Genomic DNA, 8,635 nt, shown 5'->3' with positions numbered 1-8,635 from the left:
ATGGTGGGTGACGGGAAGGAAATCAGTAGCAAGGGACCGCCCACGTTTCCCTGGGCTCTGGAAACTCAGCACGTGTTGTTGTTTTTGTCACCACATTTGCTGGTTGCGTATGTAATAATAATAATAATTATAATATGCGTGTGCGTTTTTAAAAAAGGAGATCTGTTATAATAGAATCACCATGGGCATTTGAATAGGGTTGTTATAGGAATTCTAAGGTCTTATATGTATATATATATATATATATATATATATATCGAATAAATGTTCATAAATGTACAAGGCAAACACACATGCATAAGTACAGTGGTACCTCGGGTTAAGTACTTAATTCGTTCCGGAGGTCCGTTCTTAACCTGAAACTGTTCTTAACCTGAAGCACCACTTTACTATTTCTGGGTTAGCGGAGTCTGTAACCTGAAGCGTATGTAACCCAAGGTACCACTGTATCATACAACAAAGTGCCACTTTTTGGTTTACAACAGCTAGCTTCTATATTAAACTTACATTTAGATCTATCACTTTGGTAAGCCACTTATTCAGTGACTGGGAAAACCTTGGAAACTGGTTGCCTGGTTGTCTGTAACCTGAAGCGTATGTAACCTGAAGCGTATGTAACCTGAGGTACCACCGTATAGTGTCTGAAACAGTACAGGAGAGCAATCCTGAAGCCATTTTGACTCTCCCAAATTCACCTCAAATGTTTCTCTGTAGGGACACGGGTGGCGCTGTGGGTTAAACCACAGAGCCTAGGACTTGCCGATCAGAAGGTCGGTGGTTCAAATCCCCGTGATGGGGTGAGCTCCCGTTGCTCAGTCCCTGCTCCTGCCAACCTAGCAGTTCGAAAGCACGTCAAAGTGCAAGTAGATAAATAGGTACCGCTTTCAGTACAGGGGCACAAAGGTGCAGGATATTTCGGTGTGCCCTGCTGGGTCAGATCTAAGGCTCATCTAACCAGCATCCTGTTTTCGTAGTGCACTCTTGTCAGAATGCGTGTTAAATTAACAGTGTGGGAAAGGGTGAACATGGGGGTGACCAAAATGGTGCCAGCAACAAGCACTGAATGCACATCATCGCACAGCATTTGCACACCTTAGGTATGCGGAAACAAATCACTTGCTGTTCAGAGGCAGTTGTCGCAAGCTTGTAGCTAATGTCCTCCCAGGAAAGTTCATTAAGATGACAATAGACCATAACCTGAGTTTATTCCCAACATCATGTAGCCCGATTATGGCATCTAATTCCACTAGCAGGCCTTGAATAATCGGTGAAGAGTACAGCTTCATTCCACATACCATACCATGGGGCCTGCAAAAGGCCTCTAGTTGCACAACAAGCTCCCATCCCAGTTTTTATTTTTAAAAAAGTTTTGAATCCGTTCTTTGCTCACAAAGAAACCATGCCCAAGCTTTATATTGCACAATTTATTATTACAAAAATATTATTAAAACACACAAATATAGAGTTCTTCCTAGCGAAAGTGCTACATGAAAAGGACGAGGAGCTTTTTCAGACAGTAAGAGACAGAAAAGTCACATGAGGTCAGGTCCCCTTATAAGGTTCCTCCTGGGGAACAGTGGACGGTGCTGTTTTCTTTGGAAGAAGCAGAGCATTGATGTGGGGGAGAACTCCACCTTCCGCAATGGTCACATGTGCAAACAGCTTGTTCAGCTCATCATCGCTTCTGATCGCCAACTGGATGTGGCGTGGCCCAATTCGTTGCCTCTTGTTCTCATGAGCAGCATTTCCCGCCAGCTCCAGTAGCTCTGCAGTCAGATATTCCAACACGGCAGCCATGTACACCGAGGCGCCAACACCCACTCTTTCTGCATACCGACCCCGTCTCAAAAGACGTCCAATGCGGCCCACTGGGAACTGCAAGCCAGCTCTTGCACTCTTGTTTTTTTGTTCCTTGGTTGCAGGCTTTGCTGGCTTCTTGCCACGCCCAGACATCCTGGATCCTACAAGTAAGAGAGGAGAGCCCACCTCCATTACACAATGCAAATGGCTTTGTCATATTGCTAACAATATGGAAGGAAGAGTATTTGGAGAACCAAGCGCCTAGGAACTTGCTGTAATAATGACCTAGAATGTGGCCTTAAGATAAACAGACCAATTTTCTGCTAGTTCAGTCATGTTAGAACCAGGTCAGCCAAAGGGAAGCCCCACAGCAGTTGCTGGACTCCAATTCCCATCAGCCACAACAACTATGACCCAGGCTGAAGGATGAAAACATGCAAAGGGCACCAGCTGGGCTGTACCTGTTTCAAAACAATCCCACTACTCAATGGTAAGTGATAGAAAGCTAGGGAAATTGAAGAGTTTTGCCCCTGATAACACGCAGCTACATGGTGTTAAACCAATGCAGGAGCCATGCCTCCCTATTAGGAATATTATAATGTGGCTTGTTCTCAAGACATTAGAGACCCTAATGGCTCACCATACAATGAAAAGCTTCATCTACTACAGGAATCCCCAACCTTTGGCCCTCCAGATGTTTTGGACTACAATTCCCATCATCCCTGGACACTGGTCTTGCTAGCTAGGGATCATGGGAGTTGTAAGCCAAAACATCTGGAGGGCCGCAGGTTGGGAATGTCTGATCTACTGGATTTCTAAAACTCATACTACTGATTAATCTACTGTTGGCAGGCCAATATGAGCATTTTTGACTTTATACATCACATTTTTCTAAAAAGCTTATGCAAGTCAAGGGAGGGATGGAATTCCAGTAGCCCTCAGCAGCATACATAGCTAGCTCTTTAAACCTAACATTTATTATTAATCTTACCTTATAATTAAACCACTAGCATGTTTTTAAAAATAAAACCACTCACCTCCTTCAGTGAAACACTTGAGTTATGACTCTTCTCCAGTCAACGAAATAATTTCCTCCTTTTTGAACATGGCTCTCATTTTAAACTCCTCTGTTGATGCTAATGTGGGGATCAGCTGTGTTTGACTGAAAGTTCCCTCAGCTGTATCCACTTTCCCAGTAGTTCTGACTGAATTGGTTTCAACTTGGCTATTTTGGTGGCAGAACTCAATTCTCTTACTTTAGAGAAGTTCCCTTGTGATCAGTAGGTATTTCAATAGAATGATGATCACACTTTCAGAAAGCTAATTTCAATTCTGAAGGAGGGTATAGCATGATTAACACTAAATATGTTTTCTAGCTACCAAGGAAACTTTGGTTTTTACTTAAAGATGGAAACAAACATGGCTAAGAGCCACCTTTTCATATCTTTAAATAAATGGAAGATAAACTATTCCTCCTGATTTACTTGTGTGTTTACATGTCTTGTTAATTATTCATTCCTCTCACACTTTTCAATTCATTTCCTGTCACTTTCCAAAGTGCAAAAAGTCCATGAGGGGATATGTTGTATTATGGCAGCAGAGTATTTTAATCCACTTAAATTGCACAAACCTAAATTTCTGTTATGCACTTGAATGCCTCCTATAATTTGGAAGCACCTTGTGACTAAATGCAGACTCAGCCAGTTGGGTGTGTGGTTTGTTTGTTTTTTACTTTCCCTTGCCTTATTTACTACCAAGCCCCATTGATTTAAATGAGGCTTACTCTCAGGATTTAGGCTTTTAACAAATGCTGTCAGGACCATTCCAAAATCCACCATTGGGCACTACCTTTACTGGCACCAACCAAAATGTCACAGAAGAGTGGCAACTATTTTTCTCCAGAACTCTTCATCTGGCAAGATGTTCCACAAAGCAAATGAGTAGTAAGAAGAAGGTAAAAACAAAACAAAACAAAACAAAACAAAACAAAACAAAACAAAAGTACATAAATTAGGCTGATGTCTATAAGCTGATCTCATAGCTCTTCATTTATTTCTTTGTTCCAAACTTTACTGTATGTTTCCAAGGAGAGTTACAATAATATAAAAATGCAAGATTAATATCATTTAATTATTTGCATTTTTTCTTCATACACAATGTTGCACAAAGCAGGGGATGAGGTAAATGTGGGGGATTAAAAAACAAAAAAAGGCTGATGTCAACAAGCTCATCTCACGGTTACAACTTTTTTTTTGTACTCCCCCCCCGAATCTGAAGAGCTACAGAGAACTAAAATACCACCTGCCACACTTCTACATCACTTTATTTGGTCCTGCTGTTTAGCACACTGAATACATTACCATTTGCTGCCATTTTATGACACCCCAAAAATGAACTGCCTGAGGCCGTAGCCTCACTCTACCCAATGGGAGGGCTGGTTTTGCTTAGGGAAAGCTTCTGGGAGTATTGTGGCACTTTAAAGCCTTCACCATTGACATCGTCTTCTTCTTTGGTGATCACTCACAGCCGAGTAAGATTGTCTTCCATGAATATGGTCTTAACCGTGTGTGTGTCTGTGACTGTGGAGGCCAATTCTGGATCCACACGTCCTTCCACGGTAGGACATATCTCACCATTATGGCACAAGCTTACAAGTCAGCTGCTTCTATTGCATTGTATCAGTTCGTGGCTAAACCAAACTTTGTGGCACTATTAAAAGACTAACAGATTTACTGAGGCCTTCCAAGTGCCACGAGATTCTTTGTCACTTTTGCTGTAATCTATTTTTAGAGAAGTTTTTAATGTTTGAAGTTTTATTCTGTTTTTAGTCCTCTGTTGGGAGCCGCCCAGAGTGGCTGGGGAAACCCAGCCGGATGGGTGGGGTATAAATAATGCAATTATTATTATTATTATTATTATTATTATTAGATACTCTGTGCTTTGTTGCTACCTACTGATGCATCACTTGAAAGCAAGCACCAGATAACAACCCTGTTATAAGAAAAAACTGCCCCTTTTCCCTTATGGGGTAACAAAGAGCCCATATAGAGTCCTTATGTAGGTTTTCTATTGGTAGGAGAAAGTAACAGAGGCCAGCTAGAGAATATTGAGAAGCAAAGCAGCTAGTAAGCATGATCTTTATTAAACTGTTGCAACAGGGTCCCTCACTCCCCCCATGCAGGGAGGGAGGAGAGGAACCCTGAACAATGGTGTGCAAGCTCTTATATAGACTTTTGGAATTGCCTCCCCTGTAGCTCAAGACCACCTCCTAAAACATCATACATACATCACAGGGGGACGGTCTACAGCAGAAAACCTGTCTGTCAGGATACCCAATAATGTTCAATCATTGCTCAACCTGGGTCATTCTTTTGTGATGGTAAATACTTTAGTTCCTGAATTTCTTACACATATTGATAGTTTGCGCAGCTTAACAGATACTTGCCAGACAAATTTTGCAAGGGGAGGCGTAAGCCCCTACAGTCCAAGACAACTGGAAAGCTTTTCCCATCTCCTTCCTCCATGCAGAGAAATAAAGGTAAAGGTAAAGGGACCCCTGACCATTAGGTCCAGTCATGACCGACTCTGGGGTTGCGGTGCTCATCTCACTGTATTGGCCGAGGGAGCTGGCATACACCTTCCGGGTCATGTGGTCAACATGACTAAGCCGCTTCTGGTGAACCAGAGATAAATAGGTACCGCTCCGGCGGGAAGGTAAACAGCGTTTCCGTGCGCTGCTCTGGCTCGCCAGAAGCGGCTTAGTCATGCTGGCCACATGACCCGGAAGGTGTACGCCGGCTCCCCCAGCCAATAAAGCGAGATGAGCGCCGCAACCCCAGAGTCGGCCACGACTGGACCTAATGGTCAGGGGTCCCTTTACCTTTTAGGGAGGGAGATTGGCTCAAGTTACTGAGGTAACTTGAGCTGAAATGAAATTGCTAATCAGCTTGTTACAGTTGAGGAGAGACAAAAAGAGACCCCAAACAGTCTGGGTGGGGGATACTTGAAAGAGAGAAAGTGTGTAGTTCTCTTAAGATAACTTCTAAAACCAAAGTCCATTTCTGTTTGCTCTGCTTTGATATGCTATGGCTGTCATAACATTCAAACCAACCATAATAAATGCTCAATATAAGTATGGAGGAGCCCATAATCTTAAAACGGGCCCTGAGAGGAGATAGCAGATGTTCAAATTAGGCTCCACCAGGTTCTGTGCAGGTTTCAGGTTGTCATTGGGACTGCAGGGGTAAAATAAAACATACCATAGTTTATCCTCCATTGTTTAACATATAAAACCCAGCTGTTACCCATATCTCTATTTCCATCTCTCAGTGGAAAGTTTCCTTGGTAGGTGGAAAACATATTGAATGTGGTCTAACCAAGGCAGAATAGAACGGTTCTATTACTTCCCTTGAGAATTAAAATTAGCTTTCCGAAAGTGTCATAATTGTGGTAAAATACCCTCTCAAACCCTATTGATCGCAATGGGACTTCTTTAAATTAAAAGGATTGGTATCCATTAAAGTCAGAAATACTGACAAATTGGATGCAGCTGTTCTGAACAAATTGGTTTAAAAAGAGGGTTATGTCAAAGGAGGAGAAAACTCTTGTCTTTGTAGTTGTCTGCTGTAATAAGAAGGTGAGCGGGTTTTTTTGAAATGAAAAAAAATGCAAGTGGTTTAATTAGTTTATAATATAATACTAATACATATAAGTATTGCCTATGTTATGCTTAAAGATAATATGTTATGATTAATAAATACATTATGATTAACAATAATATATATTAGCACACGTATATTATGTGTACTACTGATTGCTGTTAGATTTTCCTTTCCTTTTTAATTTTTAAAAGCTTTTTAGGGGGGTGGGAAACCCTGCTTGGCCTTTAATGGTAGGCTAATCATGTTTTTTAAGAAATATAGCAGATGAAACTTTTAACTGTATGGTGAGACATAAGGCCTTCTAAGGTCTGAGGAGCAAGCCACCATTGGACGTATACAATAACATTCCTAGTAAAGAGGCATAGCTCCTGCATTGACTTAACACCATGTAGCTGTATTTTAGAGAATAAAAATTATATAATTTTTAAAAGAATTACTAAGTGGGTATATGACACTGACATCTTTTTTGATGAAGCAGAATTCTCTAGCAGCTTTTTGTCCTAGCACTTTTTGCTACTGACTGAACAAACTTTGTGCTATCAGTGGCAAAAATTCCTTCTTCCTCACTTTCTATACCTTACTATGGGGTGGTAGCATTATTTTAAACAGGGATAGCAAACATGGTGCCCTTTCGGATGCAGGCCTTCCAAGTGTTTCTATTGTGTTCCAGGGACGTTCCCGATTTAGAAAAGCATCCCAGTTTCTTACTTGATCCTGGAATGTCCCATTTTTCCTTAGGATGTCCCTATTTAAATTGGAGAAATGTTGGAAAGTATTGAGCTATCCAACACCCAAGCCATCTGAAGTTAATACTCCATAGGGAACGTTGTTTAAGGTTTTATTATATTTTTTATATCTATTAGAAGCATGGAGTATAAATAGTAAAATCATCATTATGGAATGAGATGATGTCCTTATGTTCATCGCAGAAATGCTGGATGGTATGCAGATGTTGTTGGCCTACAATCCTTCAGCCTGGATCGTAGTTGCTGTGGCTGATGGGAATTGGAGTCCAGCAACTGGTGTAGAGCTGCTCTTTGGCTGACCTGGTCCTAAAATGGCTGAACTTGATTTGGCAGAAAACCAGTCTGCTTAGAAGAATGTAAATCTTAACGCCACATCCTAGGTCGTTATTACAGAAAATTCTTAGGCGCTTGGTTCTCCAAATACTCTTCCTTCCAGATTGCAGGAAGGTCAACTAGGCTTTGGACGCCTCACAAAGCCATTTGCATTGTGTAATGGAGGTGGGCTCTCCTCTCTTATTTGTAGGATCCAAGATGTCTGGGCGCGGCAAGAAGCCGGCAAAGCCTGCAATCAAGGTAAAAAAAAGCAGAAGTGCAAGAGCTGGCTTGCAGTTCCCAGTGGGCCGCATTGGACGTCTTTTGAGACGGGGTCGGTATGCAGACAGAGTGGGTGTTGGCGCCTCTGTGTACATGGCTGCCGTGTTGGAATATCTGACTGCAGAGCTACTGGAGCTGGCGGGAAATGCTGCTCATGAGAACAAGAGGCAACGAATTGGGCCACGCCACATCCAGTTGGCGATCAGAAGCGATGATGAGCTGAACAAGCTGTTTGCACATGTGACCATTGCGGAAGGTGGAGTTCTCCCCAACATCCATTCCCAGCTTATTCCCAAGAAGACTCTGCAGCGTAAGGAAGCCACAGGACACCCCGAATCCCAGGAATTATAAAACTTTCAGCATTTCGGTATCTTGCAAGAACAGACTCTGCCAGAAAGGTTGTATTGTCAGAAGCTTAGCTTTTGTTCTTTGGGGCATTCATCATTCGTATGGTCTGTTGTAAAAAAACAAAAGACAAAAACTTTAAATGTTTATTAAATGTTAAAATAAAGGCAAATTCTATAATGTACAGAGAAATGTTGTATGCTTTTAATTAGCCTTAACAGTTGTGTCTAATGACCTGTGAACTAGCTACAGTATCTTTCCTACTTGTATGACTTTCCATTACAGACCCACACAAGTTGTTGTGTGAAGCAATTGAGCTGTTATTTTTAAGACCTATGGGTTCCCAGCCACTGACCTATGAACTTAGACACTGGCCAGCTTGATTGCTTGCTTCACCACCTTCTTGACCCTGCAGTAGTGCAATTCTTGTAATGACCTTGGGCTGTGATTGATCTCATCCAGCAGGTATTGGGTGCTCCGTTATCTAAT

General features: G+C 41.9%; 1 pseudogene across 1 annotated transcript; it reads left to right on the top strand.

Annotated features, from left to right (window-relative positions):
• The first annotated feature begins 2,560 nt into the window (after nt 1-2,560).
• LOC308475856 (histone H2A.J pseudogene) lies at nt 2,561-8,238 on the top strand (annotated as a pseudogene). The gene is made up of 2 exons (XR_013991644.1): nt 2,561-2,588; nt 7,731-8,238. The product of XR_013991644.1 is annotated as a histone H2A.J pseudogene (transcript).
• The last annotated feature ends 397 nt before the right edge of the window (nt 8,239-8,635 follow it).

The sequence above is a fragment of the Podarcis pityusensis genome (assembly GCF_964106645.2).
Source record: "Podarcis pityusensis genome assembly, chromosome: 4".
NCBI classification, from domain to species: Eukaryota; Metazoa; Chordata; class Lepidosauria; order Squamata; family Lacertidae; genus Podarcis; species Podarcis pityusensis.
The sequence above is the reverse complement of the archived record's forward strand: the minus strand, read 5'-3'. Positions and strand labels throughout refer to the sequence as shown.